We start from the raw sequence: 20,760 nt of genomic DNA on the forward strand, positions 1-20,760 counted from the left end.
AAGCAGCGTGGCTCGGTGGAAAGAGCACAGGCTTTGGAGTCAGAGGCCATGCGCTGCGCCTTCTAGGGCTGAAGATAGAGCTTTGGGGACTGTATCGTTCTTTCATTCATTCAATCGTATTTATTGAGTGCTTACTGTGTGTAGAGCACTGTACTAAGCACTTGGTAACAGGATAGTATATAGTATATTACACTATAGCAAAGCAGTGTGGTTCAGTGGCAAGAGGCCGGGCTTTCGAGTCAGACCTCAGGGGTTCGAATCCCGCTCCACGGCTTGTCACCTGTGTGACCTTGGGCAAGTCACTTCACTTCTCTGGGCCTCAGTTACCTCCTCTGTAAAATGGGGATTAAGACCGTGAGCCCCACGTGGGACAGCCTGATCACCTTGTAAATTCCCCAGCGCTTAGTACAGTGCTTTGCACACAGTAAGTGCTTAATAAATGCCATCATTATTATTATTGTTATTATGGGTTCAAATCCTGGCTCTGCCAATTGTCAGCTGGGTGACTCTGGGCAAGTCCCTTAACTTCTCTGTGCCTCAGTTACCTCATCTGGAAAATGGGGATTAAGACTGTGAGCCCCCCGTGGGACAACCTGATCACCTTGTAACCTCCCCAGCGCTTAGAACAGTGCTTTGCACATAGTAAGCATTTAATAAATGCCATTATTATTATTATTGTTATCTGAGTGCCTTGTATCGATCATAGCAATCATAAGTACTGCAGAGAAGTGACTTGCCCAAGGTCACACTGCAGTCTAAGAGCAGAGCTAGGATTAGAACCCAGGTCCTCTGACTCCCAGGGCCGTGATCTTTCCACTAGGCCAAGCTGCAGCCGCGTTACACAGGGAAACCTTCAGTTTGAATATTTGTTGACTATAATTCAATTGTTCCTCCTCTTCCTCCTCCTCCCATGATTGGTAAAGTTGGTGTTCATTTGTCAGTCCCTCCCCATTCGACTGTAAGCTCCTGGATGACAGGGAAGCAGGTCTAACCTCTGTTGAGCTCTCCCAAACAGTACAGTGCTCTGATTTTCAGTGCTTAATGATGGTATTTGTAAAGTGTGCCAAGCACTATTCTAAGTGCTGGGGTAGATACAAGGTAATCAGGTTGTCCTGCATGGGGCTCACAGTCTTAATTCCCATTTTACAGATGAGGGAACTGAGGCACAGAGAAGTTAAGTGACTTGCCCAAAGTCACATAGCTGATTAGTGGCGGAGCCGGGATTTGAACCCATGACCTCTGACTCCCAAGCCCGTGCTCTTTCCACTGTGCCACGGTACACCTTTGGTGGGATTGAAGGTGATTCTGGCTGGTTCCCCAGCTTCCTCCTCATTTGATCTGTAGCCAAATCCTGCTGGTTCATTCATTCAATTGTATTTATTGAGCGCTTACTGTGTGCAGAGCACTGTACTAAGCGCTTGGGAAGTACAAGTCGGCAACATATAGAGACAGTTCCTACCCAACAACGGGCTCACAGTTTAGAAGGGGAAGACAGATAACAAAACACATAGACAGGTGTCAAAATCGTCAGAACAAATAGAGTTAAAGCTATATGCACATCATTAACAAAATAAAAAGAATAGTAAATATGTACTAAACATTTTCCAATGGATGTTAACACTGTCCAAATATTTCCTAACATAGTGTTGTGATGACCCAGCCAAGAGGAAAAAGCCTCAGTTGTATTTTCAACACAGTCTTATAGATGTCTCTTAAATGTCTGATGCAGAAAGAAATATTTGATACCACCAGCATCTGAATTTTCCTTGCCCCATAGCAGAGCATTAGAGAATTTCATCCTCATTTCCAGAATCTGCCCTTTCCTTCCATCCAAATGGTCATTGTTCTATCCTATCCTGGCTATTGAATCAGCTTCTTCACCAGCCTCCCCTCTTTGATCCATAGTAGTAATAATAATAATAATGGTATTTGTTAAGCACTTACTATGTGCCAGGCACTGTACTGAGCCCTGAGGTGGATACAAGCAAATCAGGTTGGATGCAGTCCCTGTCTCACATGGGGCTCAACAGTCTCAATACCCATGTTACATATGAGGTAACTGAGGCACAGAGAAGAGCAGTGACTTGTCCAAGGCCATACAGCAGACAAGTGGAGGATCTGAAATTAGAATCCACATCCTTCTGACTTCTGTGCTCTATTCACTACACCATGCTGCTTCTCTATCCTATCTCAACTACTGCATCAGCTTCCTCGCTGGCCTCCCTATCTGATTATTATTATTATTAATAATAATAATAATGACATTTGTTAAGCACTTACTATGTACCAGGCACTGTATTAAGTGCTGGGGTAGATACAAGCAAATCGGGTTGAACACTCTCCCTGTTCCATGTGGGGCTCACAATCTTAATCCCCATTGTACAGATGAGGTGACTGAGGCATAGAGAAGTGAAATGACTTGCCCAAGGTCCGACAGCAGACTAGAGGCAGAGCCGGAGTTAGAACCCATGACCTTCTGAATCCCAGGCCCGGGCTCTAGCCACTATGTCATGCCACTTCTCTATACTTCACTGCCACCTGGATCAGATTCATTCAATCATATTTATTGAGCACTTACTGTGTGCAGAGCACTGTACTAAGCTCTTGGAAAGTACAAATCGGCAACATACAGAGACGGTCCCTACCCAACAACGGGCTCAAAGTCTAGAAATGGCTAACCATTTCTCTCCACATGAAGCTGTAATCCTGCCCATTAATTTTAAGACAATCAGTAAGCTATGCCTGCTAATTACCGTCTTTTTCACATCTTCTTCCCAGCCCCCTTCACACAGGATAGGTCACTGTTCATCTCTCAAACACTTCGGAAATCACTTCTCCTCCAGGAGGCCTTCCCCAATTCATCATCATTATCATCATCATCATCTTCATCAATGGTATTTATTGAGTGCTTTCTAAGCCTTTGGGAGAGCACAACACCTCAGAATTGGCCCACACATTCCCTGCCCACAATGACGAATCTCCAACCCTTGATCCTCCAGCTGCCACTTCGGCCTTTCGGAGCCACATAAGGACTTGGGAGGGTACAATGCAACAGATTTGGTGGGCACACAAACCGCCCACAGTGAGCTTACAGTCTAGATTAATTTAGAATTTACTCCAAATGCTCTGCCAATTCAACACTTCTGAGCCACCTAGGCCCTACTCCCTGCTGCCCCTTAGCACTAATGTCCATAGAGAAGCAGCGTGGCTCAGTGAAAAAGAGCCCGGGCTTTGGAGTCAGAGGTCATAGGTTCAAATCCCGGCTTCGTCAATTGTCAGCTGTGTGGCTTTGGGCAAGTCACTTGCAGCATGGCTCAGTGGAAAGAGCCCGGGCTTTGGAGTCAGAGGTCATGGGTTCAAATCCCGTCTCCGCCAATTGTCAGCTGTGTGACTTTGGGCAAGTCACTTAACTTCTCCATGCCTCAGTTATCTTATCTGTAAAATGGGGATTAAGACTGTGAGCACCTCCGTGGGACAACCTGATCATCTTGTAACCTCCCCAGCGCTTAGAACAGTGCTTTGCACACAGTAAGCGCTTAATAAATGCCATTATTATTATTATTATTATTCTCTGTGCCTCAGTTCCCTCATCTGTAAAATGGAGATTAAGATGGTGAGCCCCATGTGGGACATGGATTTTGTTCAACCTGACTACTTTGTATGTACTCCAGTGCTTAGGACACTGTCTGGCCCATAGTAAGCAATTAAATACTATAAAAAAAGAGAGACACAGGTGACATAGCACTAGGGCAGGGAAGAAAAGGCACAGGCAGAGCCTTCCCTGGGGCTCTGAGGAGATCTAGTTGAAGGCCCGGGTGAACCATCTCGCAGGCTTGCATGATGGCTCTCGACTGTATATGTTTGTACATATTTATTACTCTATTTATTTATTTATTTTACTTGTACATATCTATTCTATTTATTTTATTTTGTTAGTATGTTTGGTTTTGTTCTCTGTCTCCCCCTTTTAGACTGTGAGCCCACTGTTGGGTAGGGACTGTCTCTATATGTTGCCAACTTGTACTTCCCAAGAGCTTAGTACAGTGCTCCGCACACAGTAAGCGCTCAATAAATACGATCGATTGATTGATTGACTGGGAGGGGTCCGGAAGGAGCAGTGACTTGCTGCGGGGACTAGAGGTTAAACCTGAGGGTCCCCTCTCAGCCTGATTCTCTCAGGGCTCCTCATTGGGAGAGGCTCAGGCCAGGCCCGAGGGAGGAGAAGCAGCTCTATCCAGGACCACAGGCCTGGAAATCACAGAACAAGTTGTGTCCGGGGCTCAGGACAGATTGGACAGTTTCCCAGTTCTCTGCTCTCTCATCAAGTGTCCACAAAAATGTGTTTGCACATCCCCTATTTCCACGTAAATACACAGCTCTCCCTCTACTCTGTCTCACCTCATTCCCAATCAGTCAATGTCATTGCAGAGAAGCATCATCGCTTAATGGTTAGAGACCTGTCCTCGGAGTCAGAAGGACCTGGGTTCTAATATATATATATATATAATTGGCATTTGTTAAGTGCTTACTATGTGCAAAGCACTGTTCTAAGAGCTGGGGAGGATACAGGGTGATCAGGTTGTCCCACGGGGGGCTCACAGTCTTAATCCCCATTTTACAGACGAGGTAACTGAGGTCCAGAGAAGGTAAGTGACTTGCCCAAGATCACACAGCAGACATGTGGCAGAGTCGGGATTCGAACCCATGACCTCTGACTCCAAAGCCCGGGCTCTTTCCACTGAGCCACGCTGCTTCTAATCCTGACCCTGCCATTTGTCTGCTGTGTGATCTTGGGCAAATCACTTTTTTCTGTACCTCAGTTACCTCATTTGAAGATGACGATTAAGATTGTGAATCCCCACGTGGGACAGGGATTGTGTCCAAACCAATTGTCTTGTATCTACCCCAACACTTAGTACAGTGCCTGGGACATAGTAAGTGCCTAACCGATGCAATTAAAAAATGCTATTTAGTGAGCACTTACTGTGTCCTCTAGACTATAAGCTAGAGAAGCAGCGTGGTTCAGTGGAAAGAGCATGGGCTTTTGGAGTCAAAGGGCATGGGTTCAAATCCCAGCTCTGCAACTTGTCAGCTGTGTGACCTTGGGCAAGTCACTTAACTTCTCTGAGCCTCAGTTACCTCATCTGTAAAATGGGGATGAAGACTGTGAGCCCAGAATGGGACAACCTGATCACCTTGTAACCTCCCCAGTGCTTAGAATGGTGCCTTGCACATAATAAGCACTTAATAAATGCCATCATTATTATAAGCTCATTGTGGGCAGGGAGCTTGCCTACCACCTGTTATACTGTACTCTTTCAAGTGCTTAGTACTGTGCTCTACACACAGTAAATGCTCAATAAATATGATTGACTGATCAATTGCAGAGCACTGTACTGAGCGCTTGCGAAAGCATACTACAATGAAGTTGGTAAATGGGATGCATGCCTGCAAGAAAGGGGAATCCTGAAATATCAGGGGAAGGGAGCTGAGAGATGGAATGGAGTGGAAGGTTGAGTTAGCTTCCAGAATCATTTTTTTAGATTCCTCCCTCAGCTGAGGGAGGAAGAGAAGGAGGTAGTTTTAATCCCAGTTCTGCCACTCATCTGCTGTGTGACCTTGGGCAAATCAATTACCTCATCTGTGAAATGGGGATTAAGGCGGTGAGCCCCGTGTGGGACATGGACTGTGTCCAAGCTGATTGCCTTTTATCTACCCAAGTGCTTAGAACAGTGCCTGGCACATAGTAAACACTTAATAAATACCATATATATACAAAGTAAATAAATTAAAAGGTAGCGCAGGTCCCATTCACCCCCAGAACTGGCAGACAGCACCTCAGCTCATGTCTGGGGATCTGCCTTACTGGACCCTGAAGTCAGCTACAGTTCACCTTCTTCATCTTCATTCTCCCCATTAGCAGCAGGAGCCAACTAATTAAGAACCTGTTCGTCCCGGACTTGGCACTCTTCAAAGTGAACTGAACATACCCAGTTTCTGCCCTCCAGAAGATTTCTGTCTTATATGATCCAGGCTGAGATAGGTATGAAGACATAGATAAATGTCAGAACCAAATCCATGAGTGGTTACACTCAGTGCAATTCTCCCATCCACACTGTAGGCTATGTGAGAATCAGCGTGGCTCAGTGGAAAAAGCCCGGGCTTTGGAGTCAGAGGTCATGGGTTCGAATCCCGGTTCTGCCACATCAATCATATTTATTGAGCGCTTACTGTGTGCAGAGCACTGTACTAAGTGCTTGGGAAGTTCAAATTGGCAACATATAGAGATGGTCCCTACCCAACAGTGGACTCACAGTCTAGAAACCACATGTCTGCTGTGTGACCTTGGGCAAGTCACTTAACTTCTCTGAGCCTCAGTTACCTCATCTGTAAAATGGGGATTAAGTCTGTGAGCCCCATGTGGGACAACCTGATCACCTTGTATCCCCCGGTGCTTAGAACAGTGCTTTGCACATAGTAAGCTCTTAACAAATGCCATTATTATTATGTGGTCCCTAGTCCCAGCAGGAAAGGAGTTTTTCCTGAGCCCTCTTCCTCTGCACACAGTAAGCACTCATTAAATACAATTGAATGAATTCACCCCTTTACTTGGATTTTTGCCTGGGCAAGGAGGAGAGGGAGATGGCTGCCTTTGGAACCTCATTGCTGGACCTGGGGGTGAACTCCAGGGGCTTTATCCTAGTACAGAGCTAGCCACAAAGAGAGTGTGCCCTATGGATCCCAGGACTGGACCATGCCCCATAGAACTGTGGGCTGAACTGTGACCCACAGAACTCAGGGCTGGAAAATATCCCATGGAACCCAAGACTGGATCGTGCCCCATGGACCTCTGAGCTGGAGTCCTCTATGCCTTCCCTTCTGCCAAGTCATGATCTTGTCACCGGGGACAAGGATCTCTGGGGCTTGCTCTCATGTTCTTATAATCACTATATCAGAAGTAGCTTATTGGAGCCTACTCTCCAGGATGGGTTGGTGAGGGAGGAGGCATTCTTCATCACATTCACACCGAGACACCACAAACACGTTCACAATACATACACACTAAACACTGCAGGCACACTCCCTCAGATTAACACCCAAGCCTATTCTTCCCCAGATACACACACACAAAATCTTTCCCACCCAGTTACCCACTCTTTCTCAGACGCATACACCCAAATACGACTCTCGTGGAAACCTGTGACAGGTCACAGGAGGGAGTGAGGAGGGAGGGAGAATGACCACATCCCCATCCCAAATTAATACAAGAACTGAGGACTCAAGGGGGTCAGGGGAAGAGTTGTGTGAGTTCCATAAACCCCCTTTAAGGGCAGTGGAGGAGGCTGTGATCCCATGGCGGGTGAGAGGGGAGGGTCTGGGGTGAAGGGAAGGTGTGGGAGGGCAGAGGAGGGAGAAACTTGCCAGCTGCTGCCTGGGGTCCAAATGTGGAAAGTTGAAATGGCAAATGACATCAGAAACTGGCTCCTGAGCCTGGACTCTCCAGGTCCCGGCCAGTGGCCTGATTCTATTGGGGTACCTCAGTTTGGCAGCAGCCCTCTCTAGGAAATAAAAAAGAGAAGGCCATCCAATCTCAGTTATCGCTGATAGCACTTGGCATTACTATTAGCCTTAATAATGGTGATGATGATGTCAATTCTAATTGTGGGTTTTGTTAAACACTTGCTCTGTACCAAGCACTGGGGTAGATACAATACCATCAGATTAGTTGCAGTTCCTGTCCCATATGAGTCTCACAGTCTAAGTATGAGGGACAACAGGTGTTGAATCCTCATCTTCCAGATGGGGAAACTGAGGCCCAGAGAAGTAAAGTGACTTGCCCAAGGTCAGACAGCAGGCAAATGGCAGAGCTGGGATTAGAACTCAAATCTCCCAGGGCTCTTTCACTAGGCTAGCTAGGCTGCTTCTAAATGATGATGATGGTGTCGACAAAAATCTTAGTACAAAATAATGGTTCGTTTTTCTAACCCTTCATATATACAGTGAGAGTTAAAGAAGAGGAAATGAACCGGGGGAGACCAAGTACCTTGCTCAAAGCCCCCCTAAGTGAGATAGGAAAGAGACACTCTTAGGACCCAGAATCCCTCAGTTTCTATCTGATGCTAAACTCTGTTTCCTTACAAGAAGCAGTGTGGCCTAGTGAAAAGAGCCTAGGTGTCATGGGACACCAATCAATCAGTGTTATTCATTTAACACTTACTTTGTACAGAACACTGTACTAAGCTCTTGGGAGAGTACACTACAACAGAATTAGACATGGGCTCTAATCCCAGCTCTGCCACTTACCTTTTATGTGACCTTTGGCAAGTCACTTCCTTTCTCTGTGCCTCAGTTCCCTCATCTGCAGAATGAGGATACAGAAACGGTTCTATTTCCTACTGTGAGCCCTGAGCGGGACCTAATTATCTTATATCTATCCCAGTGCTTAGTCCAGTGCTGGGCACATAGTAAGTACTTAGCACATTCCTTAATTACTATTTTTGTACTCCCTACCTCTTCTACATTGACTATGCACTTGGATCTGTACCCTTTAAGCAGTTGATTCATTCATTCATTTAATGGTATTTATTGAGCGCCTGTTTGCAGAGCACTGTACTAAGTGCTTGGAAAGTACAGTTCAGCAACAAGTAGAGACAATCCCTGCCCACTATAACTCACAGCCTAGAAGGGGGGAGACAGACATCAAAACAAGGAAACAGGCATCAATAACATCAATATAAATAAATAGAATTATATATACATATATACATCATTAATATAAATGAATAGAATTATAAATATGTACATATATACACAAGTGCTATGGGGCGGGGAGGGGAGTAGAACAAAAGGAGTGAGTTGGGGTGATGGGTAGGGGAGGAGGAGCATAGGAGAAGGGAAGCTTAGTCTGGGAAGGCATCCTGGAGGAGGTGAGCCTTCAGTAGGACTTTGAAGGGGGAAGTGTGATCGTTTGGCAGATTTGAGGAGGGAGGGCATTTCGGGACAGAGGTAGGATGATCGTCAACCCACCCTCAGCCCCACAGCACTCAGGGAAATATCCATAATTTATTCATTTATATTAATGTCTTTCTTCCCCTCTAGATGTAAGCTCATTGAGGGCCAGGGACATGTCTAGTAATCTATCAATAAACGGCATCTATTGAGCGCTTACTATTTGCAGAGCCCTATACTATATATATATATATATATATATATATATATAGTATATATATACTATAGTATATAGTATATATACGTATATATACATAGTATATATACTATATACTATACTAAAACTTGGGAGAGTACAATGCTACAAAATTAACAGACAAGTTCCCTGCCCATAATGAGCTTATGGTCTAGAGGAGACATCTACCAACTCTGTTGTACTCCCCCAAGCACTTAGTACAGTGGTCTGAGCACAATAAGAACTCAATAAATTAATCAGTTGATTTAAGGGAAGGTGTAAGCAAAATGTCAGCAGTGTGAACAAGATGAGAATGAAGGATAGTGAATCTATTAACTTATAAACAACGAAACATGAACTGGAGTGTGGTGGGGGAAGAGATGGGGTAAGTTAAAAGGAAAATCCTGATTGAATATTTTAAAGTCAAAGGTTTAGGAGTGCCTGCTGGAATGGGCAACGATTAGATGTTTCTGAGGAGTAAGGAGATGTGAGCAGAATGATGATTTATAGAAATGATCTGGGCAGCAGAGTGTGGAATGGACTGGAGAGGGGAGGGGCTGGAGGTAGGGAGGTCATTGAAAAGCTGATACAGTAGTTGACTCGGGATATGACAAGTGCCAGGACTGGTGTAGTCTGGTAGCCATTTGATGGAGAGGAAGAGTTTGTTTCTGGGAATGTTGCAGAGGAAGAGCTGGAAGGATCTGGTGACAGAGCTTTTCAATAAGGGGATTGAAAAAGAGAGAAGACTCAAAGAGAATGTCAAGCTTATGGGCTTGAGAAACGGGGAAGAAGATGGTACTGCTGTCAACTGTGATTAGAGAGTTGGAGGAGATGATTCAGAAGAGAAGACGAGAAGTTCAGGTTTGGACATGTTGAGTTTGAGGTGTTGATGGGCCACGCACGAAGAGTTTTCCTGGAAGCAGGAGGAAGCAGGAAGATATGTGAAATTGCAGAGGAGGAAAGAGGTTGGTGTTAGTGAGATAGATTTGGTAGTCATCCATATAGAGGTGGTAGTTGAAGCTATGGAAGTGGATGAACTCCCCAAGAGTGTGAGTGAAAAGTAACAGGAGAGAGGAACTCAGAGCTGAGCCTTTAAGGGACACCTTCAGTTAGGAAAAGTTGAAGAAAACACTGAAAAGAATTTTCCAAAGAGGAGGACTAGGCAAAATCTGCCAGAAGACCTGAGGTTAGATAGTGTTTCCAGGAAGAAGGGGTGGTCCATAGTATCAAAGGCAGCTAAGAGGTCACAGAAGATTAAGATGGAATGGAGACTGTGAGATTTGGCAAGAAAGAGATCATTGATGACATTGGAGAGAGTCATCGCAGTGAAGGAGGTGAAAGCTGGGTTATAGAGGGTCACTCTGGGTGTCAGAGGAGAGGAGGCAGTGCATCAAACCTGATAGAGAAGTTTGGACAGGAGTGGGAGGAGGAAGTTGGACTGTAGCTGGATGGGTCCAGAGAAGGTTTATTTTATGATAAGGGGCACATTGGTATGCTAGAATGCCGGGCGACTGATTGAGGATGACAGTGAGGAAGGGAAGAGGAATAGGTGGCAACCTTTTTAGAAGGTGTGAAGGGGTGGCATCGGAGGCTCAGCTGGAGGGGGTAGGTTTCAAAAGCAGGTGAGAGATCCCCTCTTGAGAGATGGCCAAAGAGGAGGAGGAGGAGGAGGAGGAGGAGAGAGTGGATGGGAGTTGGAGAGATGAGGGGGAAATTTGGGAGGAGGGTCTCATCTGGTGGTTCCAGTTTTGCCAATAAAGTAGCTGCACAGATCATCAGGGGTGAGGGCAGGGATTGGTGAGAGCCCTGGGGTTTCAGGAGTGAGTTAAAGGACTGTAGTGGTTGGTGCAGGCAGTTGGCATGGGAGTCAATTAAGGGGGAGAAGTAGGGTTCCTGCACAGAAGAGAGGGCAGAGTTAAAACAGATGAGGGTGACTTTTAGATGGCCAAAGTTGAATTTGAATCTGAATTTCTACCAACAGCAATCTGTGCCACAAGTACAGAAGTGGGGGAAGCTGACTATGAAGGTAACAGGGCTGGGGGTTGATGGTGCGAGATTGATGGAAGGCCAGCGGCACCTGTGAGTTAAGTTTGGCAGAAAGGGGGAAGTTGAGGGGATGGATTTTTGCACCAAGAGAGGGGAGCTTGAGTAGGGATGGTCTAATGGCCTGAGAAGAGTTGGAGGAATCAAGAGATGACGTCGAGAAGGGACAGTGTTTTGGAGGGGGAGGGGTGATAAGGAAAACAAGTGAGGAGGTGGTGGATGGAGAGTGGGATTTCAGGAGCACAATTCACATGCCTGATGATGATGATCATTTCTGTTAAGTGCTTATTATGTGCCAAGCACTATACTAAGCACTGGAGTAGATGAAAGCTAAGCAGGTCCTAGATGGAGCTCACAGTCCAGCAGGAAAGAGAACAGGTACTGAATCCCCATTTTGCAGATTAGGGAACTGAGGCCCAACGAAGTGAAGTGACTTGCCAAAGGCCACACTGCAGACAGGTGGCAGAGCCGGAATTAGAGCCCACATCCTCTCACTCCCAGGCCGAGCTCTTTCCACTAGACCCCACTCCACTGACCATTGTCCTCAGTGCCCTGGACTGGTGGACTCACTGAGGGTCACATGAAGGGGGGCTCATTGTCCTAATCATGGAGGCTCCTAAATGAGGACGGAGGTTGCTGCCCACTTGATTCATTCATTCAAGCATATTTATTGAGCACTTACTGTGTGCAAAGCACTGTACTAAGCACTTGGGAGAGTATACTATAACAATAAACAGACACATCTCTGCCCACAACCATCTTACACCTCCTTCACTCTGAGAAACCATTGTGGATCTTCTCCAGATACCCACAGGGGAGTCTTGGAAACTGGTCTGAGCATCTCATAGGATGGATCTCATGCCCCGGGCCTGTACCCCATTCCCGTGAGGTTGTGTGGTCTAGTAGAAAGACCACGGGGACCAGAGTCAGGAAAACAGTATTCTAGCCCAGCTCTGCCGCTTGCCTGCGAAGTGACCTTGAGCCAATCACTTAGTTGTACTGTGCCTCAGTTTCTTCATCTGTAAAATGGGGTAAAATACCCTTTGTCCCTCCTTCCTTATTTATAGTATTTGCTGAATGTGCCGACTTGTACTTCCCAAGTGCTTAGTATGGTGCTCTGCATTCAGTAACCTCTCAATACGATTGAATGAATGTACCAGGCACTGTTAATAATAATAATAATAATAATAATAATGGCATTTATTAAGTGCTTACTATGTGCAAAGCACTGTTCTAAGCTCTGGGAAGGTTACAAGGTGATCAGGTTGTCCCATGGGGGGCTCACAGTCTTAATCCCCATTTTACAGATGAGGTAACAGAGGCACGGAGAAGTTAAGTGACTTGCCCAAAGTCACACAGCTGACAAGTGGCGGAGCTGGGATTTGAACCCGTGACCTTTGACTCCAAAGCCCATGCTCTTTCCACTGAGCAAAGCTGCTTCTCTAAGCACTGGAGGTAGAAACAAGTAATTCAAGTTGGACCCAATCAATGTTCCACATGGAGTTCACAGTCTTAATCCCCATTGTACAGCTAAGATAACTGAGGGCCACCGAAGTTAAGTGACTTGTCACGCAACAGTCAGGAGGCAGAGCTGGTATTAGAACTCAGGTCCTTCTGACGCCCAGGCCCGTGCTCCATCCACTAGACAAAGCTGCTTTATGGATCTTAGACTGTGAATCCTGTGTGAAAGAGGTCTGGGTCTGATCTGATTATCTTGTATCTTATCCCAGGGCTTAGCACAAGTTCTTGGCTCATAGTAAGCATTTACTAAACATCATCATTACTGGTATTCCTGGGCTTAGCCCTCTGCTGGGAAGAAAAAAGAGACATTTCCAGGACTTCTGGCTCCTCTTAATTGCAGCCTGGGATCAAGACTAGCTCAAGATGGCCACTCCTGGTGGTGATGGGTTGGGAGAGGGAAGAGGGATGGAAGGGTGAGAAGGAAGAGGGATGGAAGGGTCCATATACCCCAAGGAAGCACTTGTGCACGGGGAGGGATGTGACTGAGTGAAATGGGGCTCCTTGAACCTCATTCTCCCTTCATTTCTCTGTGTGATTCATGGGAGCGAGTCAGAGCCTGGCTGCTGCCAAGTCCCCTTCCCCTCCAGGGAAGCTGGCACGTGGTGGAGGGGTTGAGGGGAGCGGCGCTGACAGTAGCCAGCAGCCTCCCATCAAGGACATGAAAGGAGTCGTCACTGAAGGGAGTCAGTGACTCCTGTCCCCCTCCTCCTCCACCCCGGGTCCAGCCCCTCCCTTTTCCCATCCCCCGGGCCCAGCGCCTCTGCTCTATTGTTTATGCTGCGGTTGTGTTTTGCTAACCATCCATCTTTATTAATGCTGGACGGGCTGACTCTCCGGGCCTGCAGCTCCCCCGGGTCTGTATCCTGTGTCTGGAAAAGGACCTCAGCCTCTCTCCATCTGCTGATCTTTCTGGCTCATCAGGGCAGAAAGCTGGGGGCCGAGGAGAGGGGGGACTGGGGCCGGAATGGGCAGGGTGCCTTTCTTCTTCTGATGCCGGGTGGGAAGGGAGCAGGGCCCGTCTGCTGACTGTGGAGGGAGAGACCTTGCTGCCCGCTGAGCGGCCCAGTCAAGAAAGTAAGGGCTGAGACTGTCTGGGGGAGGCAGAGGGAGGCCGCTCTGGGCCGAGCCGATCAGGGACAGCATCTGTGGGTGGCAGCATCTGTCCCCAGTTTCCCCATTTAGGGATCTCAAGAGAGCTGGAGCTGCAAAATTCAGTGTTGGGGAATATAGTGAAGGACCCTAGGGCCACCCCAGCTCTGGGGCGATTAGCTCAATCCCAGCGGCCTCGCTGATGGCTCCATGCCAGACATCCATTGCTAGTCCAACCGACCCACCTACCCCAAAACACCCAACTAATCAGCGTGGTCAGTGGGCTCTCTGTCCTTAGGGAACACTGGCCCCTCCACCAGTTCAAACAACCCTGTGGGCGGCTCCGCTCACCCCACCTCGATCCCGAGTTCAGGAGCTGGTCAGGCAGGGCTGGACAGGCCACGAGGGTGAAGAGGGCGGGTGAAGAGGAACAGAGATAAGATTCTGATACAGTATTCCTCCCATCCTAGACTGTCAAGAGTCTCCCGGCATCACCGGAGAACTGTCTCGGCTCTTGGGGGCAGGCGGGTGGGCCTGCTCTGAGGGCAGCCACCATGCTGATTTGAGCTGGGTCCCAGCTCAGACAACCCCGAATCCATCTTTGCGTGAGTTTTTGACTAGAGAATAAAAAAAAAAACACCCAAAAAAACTTGGACAGTAAAATTTAGTGGGAACAGGTCCAGGATCCAGATTGCTTGGAACATGATTTCACTTTTTCTTTCATCTGTTGGTGAAATCTGTTTAATCTTACATATTGCTTTTAGACCAAAGTTTCTGGGCTGTTTATGAAACTCGAAGGCCGAACTATGCCCTTCTAAATCTGTGCTGTCAAAGGACACAAATCTCTGGTGCTGTCTTGCTACCATGACTCCTAGGCAAACGAGCAGCCCTGTGGTTCCAAGGCCTTGTGCGTTCTCATGGAGGAAATGATGTTCTGTGGAAGAGATATAAGCATTTCATAAACTTTTCCCCTTCACTGCTAATTTCCATAATCCTTTTCGGCATTGTGGGGTGTGTGAGAGATGAAGACCCTCTAGAATGGAAGCGGGAGCAGGGAATGAGCAGGAGAGGCAGTTAAGGGGTTGTCAGGTGTGAATAGAGGGTCTTCATCTACAGAAGCACAGGCCTGGGGGTCAGAAGGACCTGCATTCTAATCCCAGCTCCGCCACTTGTCTGTGGGAACTTGGGAAAGTCACTTAACTTCTCTGTGCTTCAGTTAACTCATCTGTAAAATGGGGGTTATTGTTGTGGGCTCCATGTGGGACATGGATTATGTCCAACCCGATCAGCTTGTATTTCCCTCAGCTCTTAGAATAGTGCTTGACAAATAGTACGTGCTTAACAAATACCATCGTTATTGTTATTATTCACTCCTTAAATGGCCCCTCACAACAAATGGCTGCTCTGCAATACACAATAATAATGTTGGTATTTGTTAAGAGCTTGCTATTTGCCAAGCACTGTTCTAAACTCTGGGTGTGATACAAGGTAATCAAGGTTGTTCCACATGGGGCTCACAGCCTTCATCCCTATTTTACAGATGAGGAAACTGAGGCACAGAGAAGTGAAGTGACTTGCCCAAAGTCACACCGCTGACAAGTGGTGGAGCCGGAACTAGAACCCATGACCTCTGACTCCCAAGACCAGGCTCTTTCCACTGAGCCACGCTGCTTATCTAAAAATGCAACTTGCCGAAACTCGGGATCGAACAAGAGACCTTTAGATCTTCAGTCTAACGCTCTCCCAACTGAGCTATTTTGGCCAAATCACATTTATTGACCACTTTGTGTACAGAGTACTATACTAAGGACTTGGAAGAGCACATTTCAACGGAACAATTCAACAGATTGATTAACTGATTGGGTGCACTCTCAGGATGGGCATTCCTGGGAATCTTTTAAAGCAAGGGAAGATCTCCAAATTATTCCCAGGAATAATAATAACCCTTGCTTTAAAAGGTTTTTTTATGGTATTTGCTAAGTACCTACTTTGTTCCAAGCACTGGGTTAGATACAAGATAATCTACATCAAATTGAAACCACTTACCATTGGCTTTAAATGGTAAGGAGATCACCTTTTTGATCTCCTACTACAACTCAGCCTACTCTACATCTCTTCTCTAACACTACTCTAGCATTAGCTTACTCACTGAGCCCTGATCTCATCCATCTTGCCTCCAACTCCCTTCTCACTTCCATCCCATAGCCTGTAACTACCTCCCCATCCATAAATGCCAGACCACCACCCTCACCACTTTCAAAGCATTATTAAGGTCATTAAGGTCCAAGAGGCCTTCCCCAGTTAAGCCCCCATTCCCCCTGCTCCCTCTCCCTTCTACATCATCTATGCATTTGGATCTGTGACCTTTGGGCATTTGACATTTGCCCCAATTCCACAGCCCTTATGTACATATCTTTACATTATAAATTATTTATTCAGATTAATGTCGGCCTCTCCCAGTCTGTAAGCTCATTATAGGCAGGGAACATGTCTACTGATTCTCATTATAATGCTAATTCTAATTCTGTTGTACTCTCCCAAGTGCTTAATACAGCACTCTGCATATAATAAGTTCTCAATAAATAACACTGATTCATAATCAGGTTAGACACAGTCCCTATCCCTCATGGAACTCTCGGTCTAAGTAGGAGGGAGAACAGGTACTGATCCCCCATTTTACAGAAGAGAAAACTGAGGCACAGGGAAGTAACTTCCCCAAAATCATATAGCAGTCAAGGCAGGGAACTGGAATAAGAACCTAGCTCCCCTAACTCCCAGGCCTCTGCTTTTTCCACTAGGCCACCCTGTGTCTCATGCTGATTTTTTTTTTTTTTGTCAGGTGGATAGTAGCAAGAATTTAGACTGGGATCTTCCAACTCACAGTGTAGCTATGAGAAAGAGAAAAGCAGATTCCAAGATCTGGAGAACTCACCATCATCCCAGCAGAAACTTGGCAGAGAGTCAAAAGTAAGGCGAAGGAGAGGGAATAGGGACCCTCTAACCCATCCCTGCAGGCCACACTTCCACGTCAGCCAACGGTGGGATCATATGTAATCGATGTGGAGGTCAATGCCCCTTTTACTGAGTCTACCCACACCTGGGATTTATCCCAACCTCCCTCGGGGGAAGAATGGGCTAAGGAGAGGTTTTCCCCAGCCACCTGAGGCCAATTGAGGATTCCCCAAACTCACCCAGGTTAAGTGGGTCAGTGAAGAGAGTCTCCAAATTGGCCTGTGAATTCATTCATTCATTCAGTGGTATTTATTGAGCACTTACTGTGTGCAAAACACTGTACTAAGCACTTGGGAAGTACAAGTTGGCAACATATAGAGACGGTCCCTACCCAACAGTGGGCTCACAGTCTATTCACAGTCTAGTTCACAGTCTGTGAATGTCTCACATCCTCAGCAGCGGGAGGGTGGTGAGGGCCTTTCTTATGGCTCCATTTCTGGTCTCTCTTGGGGAAAGGGACTCCAACAGGACACCAGGTGTGTTCTGGGGATTCCAGGAAGTGACCTTCCAAATCATTTCCAGGAAGCTTCCAAGAAGAGGTTGGATTTTACAGACCCCAAAAGTGGGTTGCAGTTCCTTCAGAAATGCAAGAGGGAGAGGGGCAGAGGAAGCCATTCTAGCCACAAACATATATTCCGTATGAGATTTTGAGGGATGTAGACCTTGTCTGAGACTGAAAAGGTGTTCCAGATCAGAATGACATTTTCAGACCGTCTACAATGATCAATCTATGAATCAAAGGTATTTATTGAGTGCTCACTATATGCAGAACACTAGTGTTTGGGAGAGTACAATACAACAGAATTAGCAGACATTTTCCCTCTCCATAATGAACCTGCAGTCTAGAGGGGGAGACTGACATTAATATAAATAAATAAGGCATTTATAATACATAATTTATATGTACCCAAGTGCTGAGGGGTCATTTGTTGGATAAAAGCAACTCAACTATCCTTTCCCTTGAGCCTCAAAAGCTTAGCCAGGCCTGGCTCTTTGATACTTGCACGCCCCAGTCCAGATTACTGCCCAGCTGAGAGTTTCCAGGCAGATTGGAGACTTTTAGCCATGTTTGTTGCTCTGTCCAACCACATGAATAAGCCCAGGGATGCACAGTGCTGGGACTCCCAATTATTAATAATAATAATAATGATCAGGCATTTGTAAAGCATTTATGTGTCTAAGTATTGGGGAAGATACAAGTTAATCAGGTTGGATACAGTCCCTGTCCCACATGGTGCTCACAGACTAATTACGAGGGAGAACAGGTATTGAATCTCCATTTTCCAGTTCAGGAAATCAAGGCACAGAGCAGTTAAGTGGCTTGCACAAGGTCATACAGCAACCAATTTACAGAGCAGGGATTAGAACCCAGGATCTCTGATGCCCAGGCCCATGCTTGTTCCATTAGGCCACACGGCTCCTGTATCCAGAAATCCTAGTCTAGATCACTCACTCAGTCCATGGTTTGCAGCCTCTGAAAACCTGAGGACAAAGGGATCCTCGACTCAGAACCGTGGAGCCAGGGGATACCTCAAACAGTTATCTGCTCCCAGCTCCCGCCATTGAGACAGATCACTGTCTGGGCTGGAAACAAATCTCCATGGAAGGAGACTCCACATCTCCTCTCGGAAGCCTACTTCAGACCTTATCATCCTGTCAGTCGAGTTCCTCCTTCCCGTCCAACTGAAGTCTTCCCTCGTGCCCTTTCAGCCCTTTCCCTCTCGATGGGTCCCTGTGGACATGGAGAACAGCTGGTCAGTGTCCTCATCAAAAACTTTCTGATAGTCGAAGGCAGAAATTCCATCACATTCTCTCCCCCGGCCCTCCTTGGTGACTCCCCTTAGCTTTCTCTTCTCTAGGCTTGAGTCACTTGGCTTTTTTCTTTAACCTTTCTTCATGGGATCTTATTTTCCATCCCTTTAATCATTTCTATTTTGCTTTGGTTTCTTTATCTCCTTTGAAGAATGTAGTGACCAATTGGATCCAGTATTCTAATGGCATTTGTCCAGTGCAGAGGAGAGGAGAGATACCTAATTGTCATGATTGTAGTGTTTGTTAAGCACTTACTATGAGCTCTAGGGCAGATACAAGATAATTGGGTTGAACCTAGTCCCTTTCCTACATGGGGCTCACAATCTCTAAGTAGGAGGGAATTACAGGTGAGGAAACTGAAGCTCCTAGGAGTTAAGTGACCTGCCAAACATCACGAGGCAGCCTAAGGTTGGGGCGAGATTAGGAGTGTGGCCTAATTGGAAGAGCACAGATCTGGGAGGTGGGGGACCTGAGGTCTAATCCAGGCCCTGCTGTGGGACCTTGGGCAAATCACTAAATTCTTGGTGCCTCCATTTCCTCACCTGTAAAATGGGAAGTCAATACTTGTTCTACTCCTACATAGAGTATAGGACAGGGACTGTGTTCAACCTGATTATTGATGTCTACCCTAGCACTCAGTACAGTGCTTGGCACAAAGTAAGTTCTTAAATACAATAATAATAACAATAATAATGATAGTAATAATAACAATAATAACCCAGGTCTCTTGGCTCCCAGGGCTGTGCTCTAGGCCATGCTGGCTATCTGTTGGTTTTGGTGGGTAAGACCCCTTGTTCATGATCAATCAATCAATCAATGGTATTTATTGAACACTTACTATGAGCAAAGCAAACTTGTAGAGCAGGGTCTCCCAATTATCTCCAGATGGTGTTCTACTCTTTCTCCCTCCCCAATCTCACCACCTCTTTTCTTCTCTCTCTCTCATTCCCTCACCCTCTCTTTCTTTTTTACTTTATCCCTATCTCTCTTACTTTATCCCTCTCTCTCCCCATCTCTCTCCCTCTCTCCTTCTAAAACCCTTTCTCCTTCTTTACCTCTCTCCCTTTCTCCCTCTCTTCCTCTCTTACTCCCTTTCTTCCCTTTCACCTCTCTAATTCTCTCCCTTTCTCTTCCTTGCTTCCTCTTCCTCTCTCCTTATCTTTCCCCTTCTCTCTTTCCCTCTCCCTTTCTCCCGCCTCCCCCTTTCCCTCTCTCAATCAATCAATCAATCAATTGTATTTATTGAGCACTTACTGTGTGCAGAGCACTGTACTAAGTGCTTGGGAAGTACAAGTTGGCAACATATAGAGACAGTCCCTACCCAACAGTGGGCTCACAGTCTAAAAGGGGGAGACAGAGAACAAAACCAAGCATACTAACAAAATAAAATAAATAGAATAGATATGTACAGGTAAAATAAATAAATAAATAAATAGAATAATAAATATGTACAAACATATATACATATATACAGGTGCTGTGGGGAAGGGAAGGAGGTAAGATGGGGGGATGGAGAGGGGAACGAGGGGGAGAGGAAGGAAGGGGCTCAGTCTGGGAAGGCCTCCTGGAGGAGGTGAGCTCTCAGTAGGGCCTTGAAGGGAGGAAGAGAGCTAGCTTGGCGGATGGGCAGAGGGAGGGCATTACAGGCCCGGGGGATGACGTGGGCCGGGGGTCGATGGCAGGACAGGCAAGAACAAAGCACAGTGAGGAGATCTCTCTCCCTCTCTTCCTTTCTCCCCTTTTCCCTCTATCCCTCTCTCTTCCTCCCTCTCTTCTTCTCTCTCTATCCCTCTCCCTCCCTTTCTCCTCCCCCCATTTCTCTCCCTCTCTTCCTCTCTCCCTTCTCTCTCTTTCTTTTTCTCTCCTCCCCCTAAAAGCATTTTATAGGAAGTGGCATTTCTGGGTGTGCCTCAGGAAAAGAAAAAAGTGTTTAATCCCCATCATGAAGGGTCCCTACAAAGGCCTATATGAGGAGACTCTTAAAATGGGGATGCTGGGGGCAGCAGGAGGGTTCAGACCGGTCTATGGCAAGATAAGGGGCTTCGTGGGGAGTGGGGACTAGAGCCCTGGCCATGCCTGCTATCTCTCCCCATTACAGC

At 46.5% G+C, this 20,760-nt stretch overlaps 1 non-coding gene across 1 annotated transcript; it reads right to left on the reverse strand.

Moving 5' to 3' along the window:
• Positions 1 to 15,526: 15,526 nt before the first annotated feature.
• On the reverse strand, positions 15,527 to 15,599 carry TRNAF-GAA. Its single transcript has one exon. It is a non-coding gene; the product is annotated as a tRNA-Phe (tRNA).
• Positions 15,600 to 20,760: the final 5,161 nt, after the last annotated feature.

This window comes from Tachyglossus aculeatus, chromosome 5 (assembly GCF_015852505.1).
Source record: "Tachyglossus aculeatus isolate mTacAcu1 chromosome 5, mTacAcu1.pri, whole genome shotgun sequence".
NCBI classification, from domain to species: Eukaryota; Metazoa; Chordata; class Mammalia; order Monotremata; family Tachyglossidae; genus Tachyglossus; species Tachyglossus aculeatus.